This window comes from Oryctolagus cuniculus, chromosome 12 (assembly GCF_964237555.1).
Source record: "Oryctolagus cuniculus chromosome 12, mOryCun1.1, whole genome shotgun sequence".
Lineage (NCBI taxonomy): Eukaryota > Metazoa > Chordata > Mammalia > Lagomorpha > Leporidae > Oryctolagus > Oryctolagus cuniculus.
The window spans coordinates 838,911-866,713 of NC_091443.1; the positions used below are offsets into that span (position 1 = coordinate 838,911).

General features: G+C 54.2%; 1 pseudogene; it reads right to left on the bottom strand.

The window, feature by feature from the left end:
- Positions 1 to 3,282: 3,282 nt before the first annotated feature.
- Positions 3,283 to 26,862, bottom strand: LOC138844583 (PDZ and LIM domain protein 4 pseudogene; annotated as a pseudogene).
- Between the last annotated feature and the right edge of the window lie 941 nt (positions 26,863 to 27,803).

Sequence of the window (27,803 nt, forward strand, 5' to 3'; positions counted from 1 at the left end):
CTCCTTCCTCTCTGGTGCTGCCCCGTGCTTCCTCCGCGGGTGCTCAGCCGATGTCTGAGGTTCTACCCGCTGTAGTCTCGGGTGTTCTCTCCCTGGGGACACGTCCGATGTCCTGGCTGGGCGATGCCCCCTGGGGGCTGTGTGTGCTGAGATGGAGCGGGAGGGGCTCCGGCACGGAGCCAGCCTGGCACTGCTCGGTGTGGGCCCAGGCAGGCGTCACCACCGTGCCACTCCTTGCCTGTTCCTTTACCAAATTCTTGTCACTGTATGATTTCACACACACATTCATTTTCTGAGAAGCTGAGAGTCTTAATAGAACAAATTAGACAGAAAGCACCCCATCCAAGGGGCTAAGAGGAGAGAGAGGATGGCACGCTGCATGTAGGCCCGAGAAGCCCATGCGATGGCTGGGGGCAGAGACCAGCGCCCGGCCCACAGCCCTGGGGGCTCTGCTCGCTGCGTCCATCGGCAGAATGTGACCGGGGACTCCGGTGAAGAAGCAGGGCCAGTGCCGTCGGGGGCGGGAGTTCACAACCCAGGACGGTGAGCTCGGTGCTCGCAGCCGTGCTGCCGGGATCACTCAGCCCTCGGCCCCGTGGGTTTGCGGCAGCCGTGGGTCCTGGTTTCAGATCAGGCAGGAGAGCCGAGCCCTGAGTGTCCCAGACGCAGGCGTGCCCGTGTTTCCTGTGGTTGAAAGCTGGCCGCCGAGGGCCCCGGGGCGGCCTGCTGTGGCCCGAGTCTGCCCACTCCGACGGGAAAGGCCCTGTGTGGAGCAGCATTGGCGTGGGCCTCTCTGGTTTTGGACACGCGCCCTCTTTCCCTAGCCCCTTTGGCCTCTGTCTGGGGAGGTCGCCTGGACCCTGCACACTGCAGTTCCTCACTCTGCTTCCAGAGGCTTCCTGAGCTCACGCACAGGGCGGCAGCACCGCCAGGAGCCGCGGGCCGGCCCTGGGTGTCCGGTGGGCACCGGGGAGCACTCCCAGGCGGGGCCACTTGCCGCCTCTGCCTGTCCGCTCTCCCAGGGCGGGACAGTCTCTCCTGGGTCGAAAAGGAAGGGTTTCTGAGACACAAACCCTCAAGACCGGAAAACAAAGGCTGCTGCTGCATCCTCCCTGTCCCCTCCTTCCCTGCAGCCCGGCTCCTTCTCCCACCTCCCCCTGGGGGCATCGGCCGTGCTGGGAGGAACCCTGTGACACACAGCTCCCATCTGGGTTTGGCTGGGCGAGCCACTGCCCTGTCCCTCTGAGATGAATGTCTTCCCCCAACAGAGTGTGGGGAGCTCAGCCGTGGCAGCCAGGCGTCCCTCGTGGGTCTCTGTCCACTGCCCGATGGGTTGGTGCTCTGGGTGGACACGGGCTGGCCCGTCACTCCCAGAGCCTCAGAGGCCCGGGCGCAGCCTGCCTCTGGCACAGAGGGGCCCAGGCTCCTGGCACCCTCCCTGCCAGTCCACAGCGGGCAGCTCAGCAGGGGCCACTGAGAACCTGTGTTCCTTATTCCTGCTCGCAGACCTGTTTCTCAGAGAAAACAGCAAATTTCCTCGGTGAGAGTTCACGTGGCCCCTCATGGAATGCCCCCCCGTGCATCTGCTGAGTGGCCCAGGCCTCCCCCCCCATAAAGCTCCCTGCCCCCCGGCCCCGGGCTCCCGCACTCCGAAGGCAGCTCTGCTCGGCCCTCGCGCCCACAATGGGCGGGGGTGGGGGGGGCGCAGCCCGGCGTGTGTCAGGGTGTGCTGCATGTATTATTTTTTAATCAGTTTTGGTTTTTAGTACTGTATCACTACTCATGAATTTTTAACTGATCCCCTTAATTAGGTCATAAGCTACTTAGAGCAGGAGCTGAGTTTGTAATTATCGCGTGCCTCCCGGTGCCGGCCCAGTGCTGAGCGCCCGCAGATCTCCGTGGGTTTGTCGGGTTGATGATTTACTGACAGCCACACGGAGTGTGGGTCGTTGCGTTCTTGGGTACTTAGAGTAACAAAATCAAAGTCAAACTTACATCTAATGGGCAAAATAATTTACCGTTGGCTCAATTCTTTCCGCTGGCAGGTGCTTTGCAGTGCTGGGAAGGAGGGGTTTGGTATCGCAATTCTTCTAGGTTGTTGACTTTTTTCCTTTTTTTGGCCCAGCTCATTCTTCCCCCTCAATCCAGCTGACCGATGGGGCCGAAAGCCTGGAGCCCCCTGGTCTCAGTGTCGGCCCTCACTGGGTCACATGCTCGGAGCACAGGCATTGCGAGCCGGAGGTGGCCAAGCACCCGTGGCCTCCTCACAAGGTCAAAGTGCCAGGCAGCCAGGCTTCCCTCTACCTCCGACAGCGCCGTCCCCTCTCCCTACACATCCAGAGCTCTGCAGGCCAAGCCCAATGCGAAAGGGCCTCCGCCTCCCTCTCCCCCTCCACCTCCTCTCCTCCTCCCTCCCTGCCTCCCCCACCCTGCATGCCTCCCTCCCTCCCCCCTCCTCCCTCTCCCCCCTCCACCTCCCACTCCCTACCTCCCCTCCTCCCCCTCTTCCTCCTGCTCTCTCCCTCTCCCCTTCCCTCTCCTCCCCCTTCCCTCTCCTCCCCCTCCCTCTCCATCCTGGTCCATGCACCACCACATCCCTGCCCTGGTCCCAGTCTGCTTCTCTTTCCCGCCCTGCACAGCACCAGGTAGCTCTCCTGCCCCCCGTCTTCCCTGTTCCAGTGGCTTTCCCTGGCATAGAATAAAACCCACATCAAAGGTGAGCACCACACATTTTCCCAGGGAGTTTTGACAGCAGGAGTCTTTCCTGGGACCGATTTGTTGTCCTACCCATCTGTCCACTTTAGTGATTTGTCAGATTTTTGAATCACTTTGAGAACTCAGATTATGTTCTATTTTTGAGTTGTGAGAGTTACGTACAAGGTCATGATATATCTGTATCTGTATCTGTATCTATCTACATCTACATCTACATCTATATCTATATCAACCAAACACGTGTTTTCCAGGGCTGTGGCTCATCCGTGTGTTCTTCAGTGTTGAAGAACAGCCCCTGCAGTTTCGACAATGCCCAGATTTTGCATCCGCTCTTTAATGGGCCGTTCTTTTGGTGCCAGAGTTGAAAATCTTTGCACAACCCAAGGCTGCAGAGATTTGTCCTGCGTCTCTAAGGGAAACTTCCTGTTGAGTCAGATTCTTTCTTCCTCTCTCCCTCCTCCTCCTCCTTGTCAACAGTACACCGCGTGCACAGCACCTTTCTCTCTGATTTGCTTTTTCACCTTTTTTTTTTTTTTGAGGGGCGGAGGGGCTTTATTAGAGAGGCTAGGGGAGCATCTATTTACACGGGTCACGCGCGGAAGCTAGAGAGAGCGGGCACGGGGCGGAGGGGCAGGTTCAGACGAGCTCCACCTTGGCGTTGGGATACACGGCCACCACGTCGTGGCTTGACACGGCTTGACGCGTGCCTTGGCGTGGTTCTCGCAGTAGAGCCGCTTGTCCAGGAAGAAGTACCCGTGCTGCTTGAGGTTCAGGCCACAGTCGCAGCACATGAAGCACTCCGGGTGGTAGAGCTTGTCCCGCGCCTTGACAACGGTGCCTACAATCCCGTGGCCGCAGCGCGTGCACTCTGGCAGGCCTTGCAGGCCGCTCAGCGGGGCGCCCAGCTTGGCCGTGGGCTTGAGGTTCCATGGCCCACCAGACCCTGGCCGCTCCCCTGAAAACCGGAGCGCGGGTAGGGATATCAGACTCCATTTCTTCTGGGTGTTTGGGGCTGTCGGTAACCATACTGGGAGAGGGCTTGGCTTGTGCGCAAGGGTCGAGGGGCAGTGATGGGAATGGCGCGTCGTGGGCGTGGGGAGGGCCCTCCTGCACCTAGGAGGGGCGCACGGCGGAGAAGCGGGACTGGGGGGGGGTGTGTGTGTCGCAAAGTTGGGAGGGGCGTCCTTTTTTTTTTTTTATGGAAGAGACCGGTTTTCAAGGTTTTATTTTAACACAAATAAAATGTGCACCCGAGCCGCCTACTCATTTTCTTCACTGCGCAGCCTGGCGTTGGGGTTGGTGACCCTGATGGCCAGCTGGGCCGCTCTCTCTACAATGGCTTTGCGGTTCTTGGAGGAGACATTGTGAGCAATCTCTGCACAGTAGGATTTGTTGCACATCAGCAGCACCTCCAGCTATTGACGTTGTGGACCAGGAACTTCCAGAAGCTGCTGGGCAGCATGTGCTTGGTCTGATTAATGAAACGTTGGGGTCAATTTGAGCTCTATTCTATCACAAGGATCTACGTGGCCACTATAGTTTTCAGGGTCCTGGTTATTGAAGCTGTACAGGAAGTAGGGTATATGCTTCAGCTGTGTTTTTCATCTCCATAATTGTGTTGGATAATCACTTTTCCTTTCCATATAAATTTTCAAATAAACTTGTACATTGCAACAATGTGTCTTTTTTTTTTTTTGACAGGCAGAGTGGACAGTGAGAGAGAGAGACAGAGAGAAAGGTCTTCCTTTGCCATTGGTTCACCCTCCAATGGCCGCCACAGCTGGCGCATCACACTGATTCGAAGCCAGGAGCCAGGTGCTTCTCCTGGTCTCCCATGGGGTGCAGGGCCCAACCACTTGGGCCATCCTCCACTGCACTCCCGGGCTACAGCAGCGAGCTGGCCTGGAAGAGGGGCAACCAGGACAGAATCCGGCATCCTGACCGGGACTAGAACCCGGTGTGCTGGCACTGCAGGCGGAGGATTAGCCTAGTGAGCTGCGGCACCAGCCTTGTTTTTTTTTTTTTAGAAATTTATTTTATTTATTTGGAAGACAAAGTTAGAGAGAGAAAAGTCTTCCATCTGGGGCTGGCGCCGTGGTGCACTAGGTTAATCCTCTGCCTGCGGCGCCAGCATCCTATATGGGTGCCAGTTCTAGTCCCGGTTGCTCCTCTTCCAGTCCAGCTCTCTGCTGTGGCCTGGGAAAGCAGTGGAGGATAGCCCAGGTGCTTGGGCCCCTGTAACTGCGTGGGAGACCAGGAAGAAGCACCTGGCTCCTGGCTTCAGATCGGTACAGCTCTGGCCATTACGGCTATTTGGGGAGTGAACCAACAGAAGGAAGACCATTCTCTCTGTTCTCTCTCTCACTGTTTGTAATTCTACCTGTCAAATAAATAAATAAATAAATAAGGTCTTCCATCTGCTGGTTCCCTCCCCAAATGGCCACAATGGCCAAGGCTGGGCCAGGAGCCAGAAACTTCATTCAGGTCTTCCTACATGGGTGCAGGGTCCCCAACAGTTAGACCATCTCCTGCTGCTTTCCCAGGTGCGTCAGCAGGGACCTGGATCAGAAATAGAGCAACCAGGACTTAAATCAGCACCCATATGGGATGCTGGCAATGCATGTGGCTTTACCTACTGATACACAACACCTGACACATCGCTGGCATTTTGGTTGACTGGGTTTGTCTCAGAACTAACCTTAAACACTGCGTCTTCTAGTCAATGAACATGGTATATCTGCCATTTCTTGAGACTTTCCTGTATTCCTTACTTCTGAGTTTTGTTTTCCAGCATAATGATTATATCCACATTTTGCTATATTTATGCTCACCTACTTGAAGCTTTTCATGCATTTAAAGTCAATACCTATTCATTTCTAGAATATAAAAATGCTATTGATTTTATTACTGACATTCTGTCCTGTGACCTTGTTAATCACCTAGTTAGACTTATCAACGTATTTGTAGATTTTGGAAATTATTTCCTACTTAAATAATTATTAACCTACAAATAGAGGCAGTTTATTTTTCTTTTAAATCTGTGTTCCATGGAAGTTCAAAAGATTAATGGAAATGTAATTAAAAGGTAAAAAAATTAAAGTAAGCTGTATTTGTTAAAGTCAACTCCATTAAGTTCACGACAGCTTTGTGAGTGAGGACACTGGTCATTCAGTCCACCCCTGAAGAACTGAGGGTCGTGGAGGTTTAATTAACCATGTCGACACAGTCTCTGACAGTACCGACTGAAGAATGGTGGCATCCTCTAGAGATATTTTTAAATGTTCACTGTTTATTGGGGGACTCAGTGTTGTCCAAGGGTCAGTTCTGAGACCAATGCAGATTCAAGTAAGTTCAACCCAAATCCCAGGAGGACAGGAGTGAAACCAAGTGAGGAGACAAACCAGGCCCGCAAGGCGGGTGCCTGAAGATGTCCCAGTGAACGCACAGAGGTGTCCCTGTTGAGGAGGAGGAGGAGCAGGGGCATTGCCCTGGTGGAGGGGCTCAGGGTTTTCCTGCTGAAGCCGTGCTGCAGCTCTCGGAAGCTTCTGCTGATGAGAAGATGCTGCATTCAATGCCCCTGGGGAAAGTCAGCCAGGAAGCAGCCAGAGCATCCTCGAACCCGCTGCCCTGCGCTGCGCTCGTGGCTTGTCCACTCTGCTTTGACCTGACCACAGGCACCTCTTTGTAGCCATTGCTTTGATTGTGGTTTGTCCTCAGGATGGTACTGCTAAGGCCAGGTTTCATCTCCTGTTTCAATTCTTCGGAGACATGCTCTGGGATCTTTTTTTTTTTTTTAAAAAAAAAGATTTATTTTTATTTATTTTGAAGACAGAGTTACCAGAGAGAGAGAGATACAGAGAGAGAGATCTTCCATCTGCTGTTTCACTCCCCAGATGGTTACAATGGCTGGAGCTCCGAAGCCAGGAGCCAGGAGCTTCGTCTGGGTCTCCCACGTGGGTGCAGGGGATTTGGGCTATGTTGTACTGCTTTTGCTCTGGGATCTTCATTAAATTCTTTCACAAGTCTCATTGACAGCTTGTTTTTGTATGTAGCAGATCTGATGCAACAGTTTGGGCACCTATCAAGTAGAAAGCTTGCTCTCCTACTGGGGGTGGGGGTGGGGGTGGGGTAGGGGAGAGGAGAGGAGAGGAGAGGAGAGGAGAGGAGAGAGAGAGAGAGAGAGACTGCAATCCATCAACTGCGCCAGGTTGAAGCTGGGAGCTGGAAACAATCCAGGTCGCCCATGTGGTGTCAGGGTTCAATCACCTGGTGCCACCAGGGTCTTCCGCGGCAGGAAGCCAGAACCCAGGCACTCTGGTCGGGGTGTGCACAGCCCACGGCCGGAACAAGCACCCCACTCCTGTCCCTTACAACTAGCTGTCCAGGTGTAAACTGGATTTCTCTGGAGCATTTTCGTCATGGACTTCTCACAATCGTTGATGATTTACGATTCTTCCACCCACGTTCACTGTGAGTTTGGGGTCTGTTCTTGCCTGGGGTTTAGCAGGGTTCATGCGGCCCTCATAGCTGAGGTTTTATTCTTCCTGGGATTCAAACTAGACCCTGGGCAGGCATGCTAAACAAGACCACACGAGTGTTTTACTGCAACCCTCTTTTGGAATTCATGCCTCGTTTCTCCATCATATGCATTGAACTGTGTGAAGACCCTCATACAGGACCCCGCCCAAGCCCTCCCTTCGCTGTAGTAGTGGACATCCAGCCTTCATCACAGCCGGAAGGGAAGCCGGTCAGCCTTGCGTCAAGCATGGTGCTTGCTGTGAGTCTGTGTAGGTGAATTTCATCATTCCGAAGAATCATCTCCTGCGCATCAGGAATGGACCGAAAGTGTGCTAAATGCTTTTCCTGGGCCCGCATTGTGGTGTAGCCACCAGCACCCCACGTGGGCACTGGTGTGTGTCCCGGTTGCTCCACTTCTGATCCAGCTCCCGGCTAATAGGCTGGGGAAAACAGTGGAGGATGGGCCCTGCCCCCACGCGGAAGACCCAGCAGAAGCTCCTGGCTCCTGGCTTGGTCCTGGCCCAGCCCTGGCTGCTGCGACCATCTGGGGAGGGAACCAGCGGATGGAAGCTCTCACTTTCCCGCTCTCTCTCTTTCTCTCTCTCTGTAACTCTAACTTTAAAATAAATAAATAAGCAATTTTTAAAAGATGTTTTTCTGCATTTCTTTATGTAATTGTTAGCTTTTGTTCTTTAATCTGTTAATCTGGTGACGGACACTGACTGATTTCCTGATATTGAACACAACTTCCACTCTGGGACACGCTCCTGGGGCCATGATGTATTATCTTTCTGTATCTTGCCGGATTGAATTTCCTAATATTTGGCTGGTGTCTTTGTTCCCGTTATGAAGAGGGCTAGTGCTCTGTAGGTTTTTTTTTTTTTCTTGTAATGTCTTTATTTTGAGCTCGGGGTAATTCTGACATTTTAAAATGTGTTGGGAAATGTGTCTTTCTTTCCTATTTTTTTATGTAAAAGCTTCTGTAGAACGTTATTTATTCCTTAAATGTTCAGCACAACCCCTGATAAGCCATCTGGTAGGAAGATTCTTTGTGGGAAAGGTTTTAGCCACAATTTCATCTGATTAATAGAAACTTTACTACTCAGGATCCATTTTATTCTTGAAGGAAATTTGGAAGTTTTCAATCATTAAGAAAATTATTTATCTCACTTAATTTGCTTTCTAAATTTATATCTTGGTGCTGGCATTGTGGCATAGCTGAGTAAGCTGGCACCTGGGACACGGGCACCCCTTTTGGGCACTGGTTTGAGCCCCAGATGCTCCACTCCTGATCCAGCTCCCTGCTAATTTACTTGGGAAAGCAGTGGAAGATGGCTCAGGTGCCTGGGCCCCTGCACCCACTTGAGAGCCCCGAATGGAGCTCCTGGCTCCTGGCATTTGCCCAGCACAGCCCTGGCTATAGTGGCCATTTGGGTGTGAACCAGCAGATGGAAGATTCTCTCTTTCTCTCTCTGTCTCATTGTCTCCTTGTAACTCTGCCTTTAAAATAAATAAGTAAATCTTTAAAAAATGTATGTCATTGGGGCCGGCGCCCTGGTGCACTAGGTTAATCCTCCGCCTGTGGCACCAGCATCCCATATGGATGCCGGTTCTAGTCCCGGTTGTTCCTCTTCCAGTCCAGCTCTCTGCTGTGGCCTGGGAAAGCAGTGCAGGATGGCCCAAGCGCTTATGCCTCTGCACCCGCATGGGAGACTGGGAAGAAAACCTGGTTCCTGGCTTCGGATCAGCACAGCTCCAGCCATTATGGCCACTTGGCGAGTGAACCAGTGGATAGAAGACCTTTCTCTCTGTCTCTTTCTCTCTCACTGTCTGTAACTCTGTCTGTCAAACAAATATATAAAAAACCTTTGCAAATGTATATCATTATTGCCCTTTAATGTCTCTATTATCTGTAGTGAAATCCCCTATTTCAAAATGTATTTATTTTGTTTTTTTCTTCATTCATTGCATGACAGTAGCATAGTTTGCTAAAATGTTTGTATAATGGCCTATAAGTAAATATTTTGCTATATTCAGGTCACTGCTCTGTCTCAACTATTCACCTTCCTTCTGGTAGTGGAAGGTAACCATGGAAACAAATAAACAAATGAACATAACTGTGTTCCAACAGAATGTAATTTACAAATCCGACAGTAGGCTGGATTTTGCCCAAGGATCATAGTGTGTTTATCACTGGGCTAGATTACAAACTTTATTGATTTTTTAAAAAACACTAGCTTTCAGTTTGTTGTCTGTCATTTTAATTTTTTTAAAAAAATCACTGCTTAAATTTTTACCTGAAACTGAGACATATTTGGGATCCCATGAGACATTTGAAGAGATGTGCACGTTGCATACTATCCAATAAGGGTGAACATACACACTTCCTCACACATTTAATGCTTTTTATGGTGAATACATTCAAAATCCTGCCTTCCATTTTTAAGTTCGGGAACATACATCCTGTTAGTGTTTTCTGTGGTCACTACGTGCAGCAGGACCCCGGAGCTAAGCAGAACCTGCACCTGTCAGTCAACGTTCCTCTCCCTTCTCTCGTCTCCGGCAACTCCATCATGCTTTGAACAACCAGGAAATCACCTTAGTCTAGCCCCCACCTGGTAGTGAGATCATGTCCTGTGTGTGTTCCTGTGACTGACATGTCACTTCACATCGTGAACTCCAGTTCCATCCGTGTTATGACTAATGCAAGGATTTCAGCTTTTTTAATGGGCAAGTGGTATTGCATCGTGCACGTTCCCACGTTCCCTTGTCCATCAGTGAATGGACGTGGGCTGCCTCTGCCTCGGTGCTGTGCCTACTGTGGGCATAAACACAGCACCACCTTGGCAGTGCTCTTGGGCACACGGCCAGGAATGGGACTGCCGGGTCGCATGCTTCTGTTTCTGGATTTGGGAGGCGTCTCCACGTCTTCCGCTATGGCTGGACTCACTCACCTTCCCACCAGCAGTGTGCAGGGTTCCCTCTCACCACCTCCTGCCAGCCTTGCTATCTTTTGTCTTCCCTAAACGACCCAGGGAAGTGGAGTGAGGTGAAGGCTCACGTGGTTTTGATTGGCATTTCCCCAGTGAAGAGTGAGGAGGACACTTGGCTATTTTTACGTCTTTCTTTGAGAAATAGCTTTTTGTAGCTCTGTGGCCATTTCTTAATTGGGTTCTGTAGTTGCTGTCATGAGTTGAGTTCCTTACGTCCTCAGGATAATAACCCTTGTCAGACGCGTGATATGTGAGCCTCATCTCCACTCTGTGGGTTGACTCTTCACTCTGCTGGCTCCCTTTGCTGGACAGACGCTGCTTAGTTAGGTGAAGTCCCGTTTTCATGTCCATTTGCTTCCTGTGTTTTTGAGGTCTGATCTAAAGAAATCCCCTGCCCATTCCAACGTCCGGAAGCGCCACGCGATGCTTTCTTCCGGAGGTTGCAGTCTCAGGGCTTCCATTCTGATCTTTGATACATTCTGAATGATTGTCGCGCATGGTGCGAGGTGGAGGTCTGGTCTCTTCAGTTTTCTCAGCCCCATGTTTTGGAAAGATCGCCCTTTCCCGGCGCATGTTACTAGCATTTCAGTCAGAGATCAGTTGGCTCTGGATCTGCAGGCTCACGTCTAGGGCTTCTCTCCTGTCCCATTGGTTTACAAATCTGGTTCTATGGCAATACAATGCTGTTTTAATTACTGTAGCTCCGTGACATATTTTAAAGTCAGGTTGTTTCATGCATCATGCTTTGTTTGTTTTTGATTAAGCTATTTGGTTGCTTTGGCTGTTTGAGGTCTTGGGTTTAGGACTGTTTTCATCCAGTTCTGGGAGAACCCTCACTAGTGTTTTGATGGAGCTTACACTGAATCTGTAAACTAGTTGCCTTGGGTGCTGTGGATATGTTAACAACAGGGCTCTTCTAGTCCATGAACCCAGAGAGTCACTCCATTCCCTCGCATCCTTTTCTGTTCTGTCACTAGTTTTGTCGTGATCGTAGCGGAAGCTGCGAACTTATTCCGAGGTATTTTATTACTTTGCTTGTAGCCCTTGGAAATGGAACGGTTCCCTTGATTTCTGTTTGAGCTAATGTGCTGCTATATTGTAGCAGGTGTTGGCAACACTGTGTACACTGACTTTGCATTCTGCAAGTTTGCTTCGTTTGTGTATTAATCCTAGTGTTTTGGCAGAGTCTTCTGGGTTTCCCACAAATGGGTTCCTGTGGAAGTAACACCTTGACAGTAGGGACTCCCTTTCAGAGCACTCGAGACGCCATCTTGAGAAAGCAGCCCACCCCCCGCCACCCCCGTGAGACTCTGGTCTGAAACTCTGACCTCAAGCACTCGGGCAGCAGCAGTCCCCGACGCCACACTTGGCAAAGCATAGACGCCACCCCCCGCCATGCTCACTCAGGCTGAAAAACTGACAGGCTGCCCCTGGGTTAATGATAAGATTGTAATTTGTCTATGTCCCACACATGGTTTAGGCCAATATCTGGATTAATGTCAAGGGTATAGTTGAAAGTGTTAAGATTGTAACTGGTATTGTCAAGATTATTACTGATATTAGTTTAGGTCAGCTTGATCCCAGTACCCATGAATCCCCTACAACCATGTATTCCCCTCTCGATTTTGTGGGTTTTGCCTTTATAAACCCTGTTGCTTTGAGCTTCGGGGTTGAGAGTTCTTTAGGGCACGAGCCCACTCTCCACTGGCAGCAATAAAGGACCAGCAAACTTCATCCGTGTGTGGTGCTCCCGTTTGCACTTCTCAGCTACAACAACATCATTTGCCCACAGTGACCATTTGACTTCCACCTTCCCAGACAGGTGCCCCTGTTTCCTCCTCTTGCCCCCTTGCTCTGCAGAGGACTTGGGTGGTGAGTTACACAGAAGTGGCGGGAAGCAGGCTTCCTCTCTCCTTCCAGAGCTCAGTGGGAAGGCCTCCTGCCTTTCCCGGCTCCGCACAGGCGAGCAGCTCGTCTGTCACATGTGGGCTTCCTCAGGTCGAGATCCTGCTTTCTGCATTTGCTCAGAGCGTTTGTGTGAAGGATGTCGGGATTTCTCAAGTCCCCTTCTGCGACATGGAAATGACTGCCTGCTCTCGTTCTTCCTCCTCATGGTGTGACCGCCGCATTAGACTGTGTATTCCGGCCCAGCCTCGTATCCCCGGGATGAAGGCACTTGACCGTGGGAATGATCCCTTTAATGTGTGCTGGATTTGGTTTTCTGGAATGTCCTTGAGGAGTTTTAGATGTGTGCTCATCAGGGACATCGGGCCTGGCTTTCTCTTTTGTTATGTCTTTGTCTGGTACTGGGATCACGGTAATGATCCTCGTAAAATGAGTCTGAATGAATCCTTTCCTCTTCTCTTGTTGTGGATGATTTAAGAGAACCGGAGCTCATTCTTTAAATGCCGGATGGAATCCAGCGTAAGCCATCTGATCCCGGGCTTTTCTCGGCGGGAGAGTTCTTTCCTTCTCGCTGACTCAGCCTCGCTGCCTGATTTCTTTCCTTCTCGCTGACTCAGCCTCGCTGCCCGGCTTCGGTCTGCAGGCCTCACTGCCTCACGATTCGATGCTGGTCAGGGATGCGCCCGGAACTTGTCTGTTTCTTCTAGGTTATCAACTATTCTGCTGCATAATTGTTCAAAATAATCTAATAATCCTTTGCATTCTGTTTTCTTTTTTTCAATTCAATTGATGTTGGATCTTATCAGTATTATTTTTTCCTTAGGTATAATTTGTTGGTCTTCTTGCTAGTTTCTTAAAGTGAAACTGCAGTTGATGGACTTGCGCTCTCTTTCCTAATATAATCTCTCATTCTGAAATTCTCATGCACTGCTTTAGCCGTACCCCACGTTACAACAGGCTCGATTTTCACTTTCACTTGACTCAAAATGTTTTCTAATATCCCTTGTAACTTCTTATTTGCTTCATGGGGTATTTAGAAATGTGTCCTTAATCCACCCATTTTATGAGGCTTAATGTATATTTGCTGTTACTGCAAACTGTTATAATTTAATTCTTTATATTCAGATAGCATGCTTTGTATGATTTAAATTATTTTGCATTTATGGAGACTTCTTTTATGGTGCAATATACAGTTTATCTTTATGAATACTTTGTATGTACTTGGAAGCTACAGGAATCCTTGATAGAGATGAGGTATGGAAAAATATTTGTGATAAATGCAATTAAAAAATTTATTTTGATGCAAAAAATTAAACCTATACACTATCCGTTAACGACATCCTCCATTAACTTTCCGAAAGTCCCTTGTGTGCTTGATCTCAAAAGTTTTGCACCGAAATATTCATCTCATGATCATGTCTCCGTGACGTTTTTGGAGCGCTCTCGCCCTTGACTGTGGTGTACTCACCGAGGCAACCTTCCCGAGTGCCAGCTGGGCCACCGTGGGCAGCGCTGTGCCCCAAGTCCCCGCCCGTCCTAGTGTCCTGCCTGCCTGCCGTGTGTGTGTTCCTGGGAGCGGAGTGCTGCGGTCACAGGCTGTCAGTTCTGGCCTCACACCTCCTGGGTGCGCACACCTTTGTGCGAGTTTTGTCTGGTTGGCGCGCAGACTCCTTTGTCCGTGTGTGAGGCCTCTTCGGTGTCCCCTCCTGGAATCTGCTGTCTGGAGCTGTTGGGCCCGGCCAGCTGCCTCGTGACGACTGTCTCTGTGGCGTCCATTTCTGCTCCACCCTGCGTTACTCTGTGTGCATTCTACACTTAAAGTGTTTCTTAAAAACAGCATTGCTTTTAAAATAGCATGCTAGTTTTAAAATTGGTAACTGTCATAATTCAGATCTTCAGAAATCTTATTTTTAATGCCATTACTGATAGGACTGATAGTCTTCACCTGGCTCTTTTTTAAAATGTTCATTTCATCTCTTTCTTGATTCTTTTGCCCATTTTTCTGCCCGCTTTGGGACTAATTCATTACAAGCAGTTCCGGCTTTTCACAGAATCGCAGGCTGTAAAAATGGCCATGCAAGCTGAACTACACAAAGCAATCTTAAAAATCAATGAGATTATCTGCAATTGTTTTTTGACCTTTACTCTTTTCCCAAAACATTAAAAACCTCTTGCTGTCTGTTATAAATGTATAGGGGATGAAAAATAGCAGAACTAATACATTGCTTTAGTATACTGTAATTTAAGACATCAGGAACACTGAGAATTGAGTAGGTTTGTTGTTGCTGTTTTTGGGTTTCTCTTGTAAAATGTGTACGAGCTGTTTGAGCTGTGCCTGCCTCCTTCTTACAGGGCAACTTGCAAAATGCACCGAGCGTCTTCCCTGGGTTAGCAAAGCCTCGTTCTCTTTCGTGGGTCAGGGGGAGCTTTCAACATTTTGTCCTTCCACTGTCAGAAAATATCTTCTCAAAAATCTTCTATTTATTTTTGTGAAAGGCAGAGAGAGTCATGGGAAGGGATCTTCTTGCACTGGGTCATCCCCAAGGCCTGCTGTAGCCAGGGCTGGACCAGGCCAGGCCAGGGCTGGGATCCCACTCGGGTGACCAGGACCCAGTACGAGAGCCACCGCCTGCCCCCCAGGGTGCACATTAGCAGAAAGGAGGCTCAGAGCAGAGCAGCTGGGAGCGGGACTCTGGCGTCAGTTATCTCGCCAGCTCCTGCCACAGCCCTTCCCGGGGACGCGCCCTCGTCTTCCTCGCACTCTGGTCCTCAGGAGCGTCTGTGAGTTTGTCCAGGTCACGTCCAGGTCATGGTCACGGCCTCTTTGCCGTTTCCTTGACGTCCAACTTGATTTTCCTTGAGGCATCTCCACTTTCTTGACTGCTGTGTTTTCGTTTCCGTCGGCCAGTTCTCCGTTTCCTAGAAAGCTGCTGGCTTATCGCTGGGGACAAGGACACCACAGAGCTTCGCACTTTGCTGCCTGTGCAGAAGCGGAAATACAGACGCGCATGGCTGAGCCCGGCTGAGCTTGGAACACGCGATCTGATTGGCTCTGATCATGATGCACATGAAAAAGACTCTGTGGTTACTTGTCGAGGAAGAACCGGCGTTGAAGTCTGTGCTGTACATAATTATTTGGAGGCATTAAAAATAACTAAATCTGACATCTTTTAGAAAAGCTAATGAAACCACAGACATTGACATTGGAGGTTGATAACTGGAGTGTGTGCAAAAGAGAAACTCAAAGATTCACCTGTGCGTTTACGACTTCACTCTCTCTGGCCAAACCCTCGTCTCATTTCCTTTCATGCTTCCTGCAGGATTCCAATATTTATGGTTAGCTTACATTCATACCACGTCCCCTGAGGGGAAGAACCTTGCAACAGCATATATCCAATTCTTCTTGCTACTTACTTGATGTTGGTTCCCATACATCATGTCTTTCCATGTGTTACAATCCCCAGATGAGAATCTTGTACACTAGAAGTTATCTTCCAAAGCCGTTGAAATGATCTCCCTATGCTTTGAGGACCCCAGCCTTCCACGTGTTTGCGTGTGGGTTACGTGTGTGTCTGGGATGTGTTCTGTGGGTGAAATGTGTCCTTTCACACTTCCCGTAGCGCCGATCCGCAGACAGTAAAGTCTTTCAGATCTCTGGGTTCCTTTCCTTAAAAAGTATGCATTCCCTGGTAGGTTCCACAATATCCTTTCGCTGGGTATAAAAATGCAGGTGGAATTTGCTTTTTTTCCCTGTTGCATAAATGCATGTTTTCTTCCCAGTGTCTGTGGCTTCCACCGTGAAATCTGCAGAAACCCCGGTTTGTTCCTCTGTCTGGGAGGGCCCTCCTCCACTGGCTTCTTCAGGGTTTCGGCTTCCCCGTGGTCTCCGGCAGCTTGGACAGGGGTGGTGTTTTGTTGGTCCCATTTCCCTACGTGGAAGGTGTCCGACTTTCTTGGATTGGAAGTTTTATGTCCTTCATTAATGTATTGGGGAAATTCTTGGTGTTCAGTCCCATTTCCCCCTCATTTCTATGGGAGTGCAATTGATGTTTTCACAAACTCTCGGATGGGCCCTCTTAGAGATTTCTACTCATTTAGGCTCAAGTTCATTGAGACTTTTCTTGGCTGACTTTGATCACTAATGAGCCGATTTGCATAGTTCTTTGTCTCTGACATGACAGTTTTTATGTGTTACTATTTTTAGCATTTCCATTGGACTTGCTTTAAAGTTTCCATCTTTCTGCTGGCAATTCTTGTCTGTTCGTGCACACGGTGCCGTTCTGCCCTCTAACACACCAACCCTACCTGGTAGCTCTGGAGTCTATGCCTCAGCCTATTTCTCGTTGCTACATCAGAACACTTGAGGCTGACAACTTCCAAAGAAAAAGAGATTCGGTCCTGGGCATTCCGGAGCGGTGCCAGCACTGGCCTGGCCCTGATGGGGGCCTCGGGCTACAGAAGCACATCACGGTGGGGGCCAGGGCAGGAGGACAGCACAGGCCAAGACAGGCAGCCAGAGGCTGTCAGGGGCAGACGCACTCTTATCGTAACAACTCACTGGCCTGGGAACGGGGACTGACCAGAGCGCATCTCTTCCGAGGTGATGCCGTGTGAACCCACGGCCTCACACGGGACACCACCCCTGTGGGTGTCACACCCCCAACACTGCCACCGTGGGCACCAAGCTGCCAACACTCATTCACAGTGGCGGCCACCTCCACCTCCGGGTGTGTGGGTGCTCTTTTCACCTGGACTCTGGGTGTCCACACCACGTCGCTGAGTGACGGGCATCTCCTGCAGGAGACGGGATTTCCACCCAGGAGTGAGTGCGTTTCCTCAGGCCACCCGGGCTACGGGAGAGCGAGTGGAGCCAGGTCAGATGGTGCTGGGGCTCCACTCCCTGCGCGGCCGCCGCCTCTGCCCCGAGCGCATCCCACAGCGGCCTCTGCTTGGGCTCCCCATGCGCGCCTCACGGATCTGTGGCGATCCCGATCGGCCAGGCTGATCTCGCGGCTGGAAGGGGCCTTGGCCTTCCTGCCAGCCCGCACCCGACAGCGGCCCCAGCCTTGCCCCCGCTGCCCCACACCAGAAGCCCCAGCGCTGTGTGGGAGGCGCAGCTTCCCTGCCACCCGGTCTGCGTTAGTGCGGGATCCCGGCGGGACCAGCTCACTGCCCGCCCTGCATGCTCTCCAGGCTCATGGGGGCCCGGGTCTGGGGTGCCCCGACCCCTGTGGGGCCCGCGCCCTGCCTTTCACCCGTGTGGCAGAGTGGTCCCGGCGTGAGCCGAGGCGTGCGCCCTCCAGGCTGGGGCAGCCCGGCCGCTGCTCTGCTGCGATTTAGGGGAGGTCCCCGGGTTTCTGCTCAGGAGACGCTCCCTTGGGCGTCAGCTCGCTGCCCCTTCCTCCCCAGCTCAGGCATCCCTCGCAGCACCCCTCCTGGTGGGGGCTGGGGCCGCTCTCCGAAATCTCAGGAGCTCAGAGCTCAGAATCCCATTCTGCAGCCACAGCTCCGTCCTCCATCTGATCCCGATGCGAGTGGGCGGGCACTCCTCGCCCCTCTCTGCCCCTGGACGCTCATTCTGGGCGCACCACGCCCAGCAGGACAAGAATCCGCACCTCCCGGGGACGGGCACGAGGGGTTCCCCAGCGCGTTCTCCTGCGTGGGCCTCTGTGGGCCCATGGGTGCGCCTGGCGCCTGCCCCCCTGCGGAGACGCATGAGGAAGGCCGGCTTGCGCAGCCAGGGCGGGACTCTGGTGCTGATGTGCGCGGTGCTTGGGACCCAAGGCTGTGAGGCCTCTGCCCTCAGCCCCGGCCTGGACTGGAGCGTGGATTCGGACTCCATTCCCAGGATTAATCCGTGCGCACACGCGCAGAGCTGAAGTCCTGTCCAGGCTGGCTGGACCAACACAGGATCAGAAGGAAAGCACCAACCAACGAAACAGCGGCAGCGAAGCCGGGCTCCCGGCACAGGGAGGCGACCGCGGGCCCTCAGCAGCCCCGGCTGAGCCCAGCTAAGAAGCCCTGTGCTGTGAGGAGCGAGATGCTGCGTAAACCCAAGCGTGACTTATGGGGAACATTTGTCTAGACTTTGTTTCTTATTAAACACCAGCTGATGCAGAAGTCTGCATTATAAATTGTTTTCATTCACTCACGCACGTCCCTCAGCATTTGCATGAAAGCGTCTTCTGTTGCATCTCATTTTTTCTAACAGAATGCGTGGCCTTAAGAAAGCATGTGCTAGCCGGCGCCGCGGCTCAATAGGCTAATCCTGCGCCTAGCGGCGCCGGCACACCGGGTTCTAGTCCTGGTCGGGGTGCCGGGTTCTGTCCCGGTTGCCCCTCTTCCAGGCCAGCTCTCTGCTGTGGCCCAGGAGTGCAGTGGAGGATGGCCCAAGTGCTAGGGCCCTGCACCCCATGGGAGGCCAGGAGAAGCACCTGGCTCCTGGCTTCGGATCAGCGCGGTGCACCAGCCGCGGCAGCCATTGGAGGGTGAACCAACGGTAAAAGGAAGACCTTTCTCTCTGTCTCTCTCTCTCACTGTCCACTCTGCCTGTAAAAAAAAAGAAAGCATGTGCTTCATAGCGGGAAGGGACAGGGGCTGAAAACCGAGACTGGGGGCGCGAGTGACGCTAACGCGTGCGCTGTTGACACTGGACGGAAGTGTGGCTCCCGCTCTCGCTCTCCCAGCAGCCTGTGAGCACCCAGGGCAGGCGCGGGCAGATCCGGGCGAGGTGGACGTTCGTGGCTGGAGGCAGGAGGTCTGCTTCCCCGCCACGCCCCTGTCCTGACGGGGCAAGGGTGAGGGTGGTGACAGGGCTGGGGTGAGGGAGGGCGCAGGCTGTGCGGGGGGGGGGGGGGTGCGTGTGTGTGGAGGGGCGGGGGGAGCCGGGCTCTGCTGCTGCCTCAGGAGGAGCAGCCCCAGCCAGGGCCTGACCACCTGGCCGTGCCTCCTCCTGGGGTGGTCCTGACTTAGCGCCCCGAGGAAGCTGGCGGTGCCGCTGCGTAAAATCACGTCCTCGTTTAGTTGTAAAATTAACGTTCGCTGTGGGAGATGCACTGGAGACGGACTTTTAAGAACTGTGAGATTTTGCCTCAAAATTGGCTGAGTGCTAAATGCGCTGCTGATTCGGCTGTGTGGGGCAGCGTCTGGCTTCAGGCCTCTTCCCTCTGGCTTGTGAGGCTGGCTTAGGCTCCTCCATAAACACAGCGGAACTTTCCAGAACAGCTCTGGTCTTCAATCGCACTGGTCTGTGCTGATGGACCCTTGGCCCTCCGTGACAGGGACAAACCTCGTGTCCCTGTGGCTCCCCAGGGAGGCAGGCAGCCCCTCCCGCCCTGTGCCCCCTGCAGGGTCCTCCCTGCTCCCCCCTTCACCTCCAGCTCCTCCCAGGGTCTCCTCTCCCCATCTTCCTTAGTGTCCGCAGCAGAAGTGGGAGGGGAGGTTTTCCGCCAAGGGTCTCGTGCCCTGCCTTGTGGAGAAGAGCAGGTGGCGCCGGTGGCACAGAGGTGAAGGGCATTGTGGGACCTTCCGTGAGGACAGATTCCCCGACGCGTGCTGGCCAGAGCGTGTGGAGCACGTGACACTGGGAGGACGAGGGACGGGATTAACCAAGGCCGTCTGCACCCAGGCTGGATGTCAGATGTGGTGGGAGATCACCCATGACACCAGTGCCTGGTCACTGCTTTCTGGGCCACTGCCTGGGACACCAGCACCCCTCCTGGGCGGCGGTTCGAGTCCCGGCTGCTGCACTTCCCATGCAGTTCCCTGCTCATGGCCTGGAAAGCAGTGGAGGATGGTCCCTGCACCCACGTGGGAGACTGGGGTGGCGCTCCAGGCTCTTGGCCTTGGTCTGGCCCAGCTCTGGCCATTGCGGCCATCTGGGGAGTGAATCAGCAGACGCAAGACCTCTTCCTCCCTCCCCCTCTCTCTATCTGTAACTCTGCCTTAGGCAGGCAGGGAAGTTGTTTCACATGGGAAGGATTTGTGCCTTCTGCTTTCTGCTGGGCCGGACCAGCGCTGGGTGAGCGTCAGCTTGGGGACTTCCAGTGCAGGCTGGAATTGGGCCGGCCAGGCAGCCCCGTCTGCTCTCTCCCGGTTAAATCTGCTGGGCTCCAAGCAGCGGGAGGAGTTCAAGCTCTCGCTGTTGCCAGGCGAGCTCTGCCCTGGCCATTTCCCTCCCCACCAAGCAAACCAGGGCTCAGAGGCCTCTGGGGTGTGCCCAGCGTGGGCACCAAGGCCACCGGCTTCCTGCTCACCCCGCTGCTTCTCCACTCGGCTTTCATCCCCGGCTCTGCTCCAGCTCCAGCTCCCTGCTAATGCAGACCCCGGGAGGCACCAGAGGACGGGTGAGTGGCCGGGCCGCAGCACCGGGAGATCTGGGTTGAGTTCTGACTCCTGGCTCTGGCCCTGGCCCAGCCCCAGCCATGGCAGGCACAATGGGAGATCCTGGTGTCTCTCTGCATCTTTCTCCCTAATACATGAAAACTTTATAAACTGTCGGAACGCCCTCACACTCCCCTCTGCCGTGGGGTGCATTCGTCCCGCGATGGCCCACACACCCCTCCCGAGAGCCCTGCGGCACCTGTGGATTTCCAGTCCGGCCGGAGGCACAGGACAGGGCCTCACCCTTCCCCGAGGGGGCCTTCCCCGAGGGGGCCCTCCCCACCTCCTCCTGCCCCCCACGCTGTGTCCTCCCGACACAGACACAAGGGCTCAAGACCTCCTGCCCCCCCGTGCTGTGTCCTCCCGACACAGACACAAGGGCTCAAGTCCTGTGGCTCTGCGGCTGTCAGAGTTTGTGGTGAGGAGTCACGGCCAAGGCCTGGGCTGCACGAGGCCACACGTCCACCCAAGGTCTGGGTGCTTGGTGTCCCCATCTGTGAAGTGGCTGGCTTGTTCTCGGCACGCACATGGGCTCGGTGTCTGCCTGGAGCAGAGCCCTGGACTGAAATGCCTCCAGCAACGGCCCGGTTGGCCAGGCTGACAGCCCCCGGCCGCAGGGTCCGATACCCAGCAATTTTCAGAAAATGATGATTCATCATAAGAAAAACTATGTGAGAAAACCACATGGCTGGGATCTGCATTATTTAGGGTATCAATTTAACTACAGTGAGGGAGAGAGAGAGAGACTCGAACACTGGCAGAAACCAGGTTATTTCTCTGTCTGTAGAGACCAGAGAGATTCCCCGGCTGCTGCAGCGTTGCTCCAGCTCCAGGAACCCATGCTGAAGACTCTCCCCCTACAGCTTCCACTTGGAGTCTGAGGGGGCTGCTGCAGCTACTGCCATCACATCTGCATTCCAGCCAGCAGGACGAGGGGAAAGAGGAGAGCCGTCACCTCCTCCCGCAGCTGGCTGGTGTGGCCACTTGTCTGCAAGGAGGGAGGGAACTGCTGTCAGAAACGCTGTGCACACCGCTGGCTGGCAGGGCGCCAGGGCTTCTTCCCCAGGGGCCACCTGAGGGGACTGCCCTGAGCGGCCGGTTGAGGGCATGACTCTGGCGTGGAGAAGCCGTGGCCGCCAGCGCGAGGGCCTGGAGGAAGAAGCCTCTCCTGGACTCTGGCTAGCAGCGTGATTTATCTTCCCAGCGCCCTGGCCGGCCTCCTGGGCTCTCCTTTCTCCCCTGACAAAGAAATCCAATAAGTGCCTTTGCCTCTGCTAATGCTCTTACCTCCTTCCCCGTCCCCGCACGCCACCGCCCCATGTAGGCCTAATTACCTGCCACCCAGGCGAGCGCAATCCCATGCAGGGTGCCTCCCTCCCCTCGCCCTTACTTTCCGACCCGACCCGCATAGCACGGCCTCGCGGATCTTCCCGGCCTGGCTGTGCCCCCTCTGCCACCGAGGGCCCCACCAAGCTGGCAGCGCTCCCTGGCGCCGTGGGTCCTGCTTCCACAGCTCAGGTCGCCACGCTGCTGCACGCCATCCCGTGCCCACTCCTCTGCACGGCTGCCTCGCCCACTGTGGACCCCACGGTCGCTCTCTGTGGCTTGCACTGTCCCCGTGTGCCGGTGCTGAGGGCCAGCGCCTCCCCGAAGCCGCTGCAGAGGTGGCTGTGGTGTGGAATCCCTGCTGTGAGACACGGCAGCTGTGCCCAGCGTGGGTGCATGGCCCAGGTAGCCCGCAGGCCGGTGAGCAGAGGCCCCGCAGCCCCAGGAGCTCCCTGTGCCGCCCAGGAGCGGCCGCTGTCCTGACTCGGCACACCACCCAGCAGTCGTGGGTTTGCACCTTAAACACGTGGAGTCACACGTGAGCTGCGCGTGAGCTGCGTGCTTTGTCAGTGCTTCCTTCCACATTGCGAACACAGCTAAGCCGGCGGGGCGGGCGCTCTGGGCAGTGCTGGCGTGTCGCAGGTCCTGGATAAACATATGCAAAATGAACGAAGGGCCCCGTGACTACCTTGCCATGCACAGATCTTATCAAAGCCGGGATGCTTCTCATTCATTTTCCCATCCAGGGCTGTGTTCCCAGTGTCTCCTCAATAAATCTTTGTCAAGAAAATGCCTGAGCCGCCTCTGGCAACAGAAGCGAGCGGTCTCTGGGGCGCACTCTCGTGGCAGGCCCGGCACAGGCCCAGGAGGCCGGCCCCCTCTTGTTGCCGGTGCCAAGCCTTCCCAACACCTTGCTCCCACTTGAGAAGGAAGGCAGGAGAACTCCACAAGTAGGCGTTTAAAATCGCAAAGTACCCATATGCTGCGCTCACACTGTGAAACGGTCTCGCGAGTAATTAAAAACAGTTACGGAGGCAATGGAGTTGTAACAATTGAAATATCACACATATGTGTGCACCGAATCAGAAAACCACATAATCGTGCGTCCCCCACTGTCAGCGCGGCTGCAGGACCCGAGACGGCGCGCGAGCCGCCGTCCTCAGCGCTCACATCCGAGCCGCAATCACACCCCGGAGACGCCGCACGGCCCCGGCTGCGGCTCCGGGCTGGTGGCTGCCGCTCGCAGCCCAGCGCTAACAACGCTCCGAGGTGGTCCCGGAGCAGCTGTTTCTCTCTCTCTGCTTTGATTTTCCTGTCACTGCATTTAAAGCAGGAGTGTGCCACGTGTGTGCTGGGTTCTTGTTCGGAGTCAGGTGGGTTTAATTCTTGTGCCCCATTCTGGGTGTGATTTTCCATCCTAATTAGGACTTTGCAGGCAGGGCCCGTGGAGGGGGGGCAGGGTGTGTTACAGCGATGGGAGACACTAGCGGGGTCCTGCAGGGCTCCGTGCAGTCCTCACAGTGGGCAGCCACAATGCTATGCCCTGCGATGGGCTTCAGTCCTTTTTCCTTTCTGAGAGAGGCCAACGAGTCAGTGTTTCAGGATCTGTGGGCTATCCGGTGTCTGCTGTAGCCAGCCAACTCTGCCGTGGTGTCGGGGGCAGCCCCAGGACACCACACCATGTCGGTGACAGTGCACAGGTCCTGTCCCTTTAACTCCACCTGCAGAAGTGTGTGAGATGCTGTACCCTGCTAGCCACCAGGCAGCACCACCCCAGACATGGTCTGGGCTGTAGTCTGCCAAGCCGTGAGCTGGAAGAGTCGGTCACAGCTCCGCTCTTGGCTTTTACGGCTTCACTTCCCCCCAGTTCATCTGTAAGATGCGGCTAACGATAGCTGTGGCCCCGGCTCACGGGCAGCAGCGGCCCGAGGGCCCGAGAGGCCCATCTCCACAGTCCTGTGCAGCGCAGGGGTCTGAGCCGTGACACTGCAGACTCAGGCGAGGCCCAGTAGCAGTATTTCCCAGAGTCTCTGTTTCCAAGTCATAAAGCCACGGACGGAGGCCGAAGGTGCTGCCGTTAGCGCCAGCAGATTCAGGATGAAAAAGACACCACTCGTGTGGGAGGGGTGGGCGCAAGAAGAGAGAGGGGCCCTGCTGTGCCTTCCTAGACCACGCTTCCCGACCCCTGCAGCTGGAAGGCGGAGCCAAGAACCAGCCGCTCCCCCCCGCCCCGCCCCGCCCCGCCCCGGCCATGGTGCCCTGGGGAGCACCGAGCCCAGCTCTCTGCCAGGGATCTGCTTTCCTGCAGGTCTGGGCACGAGGTCTGTGGCAGCCCAGGCCAGGCGGGGTCGTGGGGAGCTACCCAACAGGCAGCTCTCCATCCCCTGCGTGTCCCTGCCCAGCTGCCAGTCAAGGGGACTTCACAGCAGGAGGTCCCAGAGCAGACCACCCAGGGAAAGTTGTGCCCAGCACCCCCACGCCCTCCAAATGGACCGAAGCTGGAGGACGCTGGCTGCCCGGCAGGCGTCACAGTGGCACGGGCAGCTGTCATCGCGGGGCAGGCTCACCTCTGGGGCGGCTGCCCGTGTCCCCAGCCCCTTCTCTGCACGCCAGGGCTAGCCCACCAAGAGCCCACCTTAGCTCTAGGAAGACGTTGCCTTCAAAGCAGCCCGGAGTTTGGCGGGGAGAGAAGCAGCCTGGTCTTGGCTCTGCCGCAGGCACCCATGTGTGCCTGTGCTCGCCTCTCCCCAGCCTGGACCCTGTATCCCCAGCAACACAACAGCGCTGCTAGGCTGGACGCCCAAAGGCCTCGCTCTCCCAGCACCCTCGCTCTTCTCCGGCTCTGGGTCGGTTCTGCTGATGGGCGTCTCTTGACTTCTTCAAGGAGTATTTTGGGGAAACCCTGACTCTCCATAGAAACTTGCCCGGTCTACCCCGCTGATGCTACCGACACGGCTAGGATTACCCCGGGAGGGTGCTGCAGGTGAGACAGGGATGGTGGTGGCCTGCAAGAGTCGGGGATGTTTCTTGGTCAAGGTCAAGCTTCGTCCATGGAGAATCCGATCTGAGCATTAGGCGGCAACGTGAGAAGCCGCTGAGTTCTGTCGGGTTGGGGACAGTTGGGTGCACTGAGGGAGTGGCGGGGCACAGAGGTCCACTCTGCCCAGCTGCTCCTTCAGAGAGAGCACCTGAGGGGCAGAGGTGGGAGCCACGGCGGGTGAGGGGTTTGGTGTATACGACGGAGCGGCCACACGAGGAGCAGGGCTTTGGTCTGCAGGCAGTGGTGGCGGAGCAGAGGGGCGGATGCCACCAGCCAGGGGCTAAGGCGATTCCTCAGAGGACCCAGGGAGCGGGGGTCCTGGGTGGCCGTGCCGAGGGGCGCACGTGGTGAAATTAGGCTGCTGGGGACAGGCAGATGCGGGAAACTTTGCAGACGAGGCTGTCTTTCAGGTCTGGAACGTATGTCAAAGGAAGAGGATCATTCCAGGGTTTGTGATGACAGCAGCTCAATTGCCCTGCACACGGTCTTCTTATTTTTCCATATGGGCAGGTGGTTAGTGAATAATCCTAGGTGCTAACACTGTGTGACAAGGTATTTATTGTCGCCATCGGTGTCACCACATAATACCACTCAGAGGGGAAGGATTCTGGCAGGATTTACTTTTCTATAAAGATTTAAGAACTGTATTGATTCTCATTTGAAACATGAGCTCAACTGCACCTCTTTCTCAGGCTATTAATTTTTCTTCATCTCTATCAGTGCCCTGCCGATACCTTGGGAGTGTCCGTCAACATGGGGTGACTCGATTCGCGCCGTGTGTTATTTTTTAAAGCCACAATCTCAAATTATTTGTTTACAAGTCAATGGTTTTTAGCATATTCACAGCCACGTAACCATCACCACCTTCAATTCTAGACTATTTCCCTCACTCCAAAATGCAACCCCCTCTCAGTCAGTAGCTGCCTACTCCCAACACCCGAAGTCCAAGGAGACCACTGATCCCATAATCCTGTCTGTGACCTGGCTGTTTCAGACATTTCAGGCAAATGGAATGCGTGGTCACCCGTCACTGTGGGTTCAGCACCACGTTCTCACGGTTCACCCACGTTGTAGCACCACATCATTCCTGTTCTGGCTACGCAGCACACATGGCGTAGCTACGAACACTCACTCAGCACTCCTAGTTGATTGATGTTGGGTTGCCTCCCATTTCTGATGATTATGGATAATCCTGCTCCGAGCGTTTGTGTGCAGACGTTGGTGCCTACCCATGTTTTTATTTCTCCTGGGTGCGTTTTTAGGACGGGAACTATTGGGTCCCTGTGCATTTTTAGGACGGGAACTATTGGGTCCTTGTGCACTTTTAGGACGGGAACTATTGGGTCCCTGTGCACTTTTAGGACGGGAACTAGTGGGTCCCTGTGCTGCAACTCTGAGGAGCTGGCAGGTTTCCAAAGCAGAGACACCATTTTGGATTCCTGCCAGCACTGTGTGCAGGTTCCTAAGCTTGTCATCGTCTAGATTTTTGGTGACAGCCGTTGATTTGTTCGATTGACACTTCCCACATACCTGATGACGGTGTTTTCATGTGTGTGGGCAATTGGAGATCTTCTTTGGAAAGTCATCTATTCGTATCATTTGTCTATTTCAAAATTGAGTTACTTACCTTACTATGAATGAATTGCTAACGGTTCTTGATGTATTCTGGACACAGATTCTGTGGGACTTTTCACTTTTCTATGGCGTCCTTTGAAGACCAGGAATCTTAAGTTCTGACAAAGTCTCACGTATCTTCTTTTCTTCCACCGTCTGCTCTTTTTGTGCCATGTGGTAGAAGCCGTCGCCTAACTGCAGGTCCCAGAGTTTATTTCCTTCTGATTGCGTGATGGTTTGGTGTTTCTGCCCTGAGCTCACGTTCTCTACGGTGTGGGATACGACGGCAGCTTTACACGGCGGCCTGTGCACGCCCGGTTGTCCCAGCACCATGTGTAGAGAAGATGATTCTTCTCGCCTTTGGGTCATCTCGGTGCCCTTGGCAACAATCACTGTGACGGTAAACAAGACTCTGTTTTAAAATAAATTTATTTATTTATTTATTTGAAAGAGCAACAGAGAGAGGGACAGGCAGAAAGCTTTCCCATCTACTGGTTCACTCCCCAAATGCTTGCAATAGCCAGGACTGGGCCAGGCTGAGGTCGGAGCCTGGGATCCCATCTGACTTCCCAGAGCCACCTGCATCCCAGAACCACGGCCTCATCAGCCAGCCTGGCTTCATCTCCCAGGTAACTGGAGAGTTAACGCGGAGAGAGGCACAATGATGACAGCAGCGACAGCAGCCGTAACAGTAGTGGCCACGTCCCGAGAACCGAGACGCCGCGCGGGCCGCATCAGCCACCCACATCTCATGGAGCTCAGGCGCTCTGCTCGGAAGGTGCCGCCGAGGGAGGCAAGCCGGAAATCGAAAGTGGCGCTGAGAAGCTGAGCAACCACCCGGCCGCCCTCCGCCAGAGACGGCGAAATGGAGCCCTGAGGGGCCGAGCCCTCCAGCTGTAGTCAGTCCCCACGCGGGACCCACACGGCGTGCTGGAAGCTGTGCACGGGCCGCGCTACTGCAGGGCTGTGGGACCTTCAGAGGAGGAGGTCCCCCGGGAGATCCCACAGGCCTGCGGACGGGGTCTCCTCCTCTCTCTCTGCTCAGGCCTCGGGGCGGCCCTTCTCCCCTGCACGCACTCCCACCCCGATGTGCCGCCACCCACGGCCCTCGCCAGAAGCCACACCACGGGGCTGCAGAACCCTGGACTCGAACCTACCAAACCGTGAGCCAAATCACCTCTTCCTCCGCAGGACGTCGCTGCGCCAGGCCCTCAGTGCAGCACAGCGAAGCCCACGGAGCCCGCGGTTTCATACGGCGGCTGGGGGCGTGTTTCCTGCCCACTCTGTGAGTCTCGGCGAGGACGATGCGA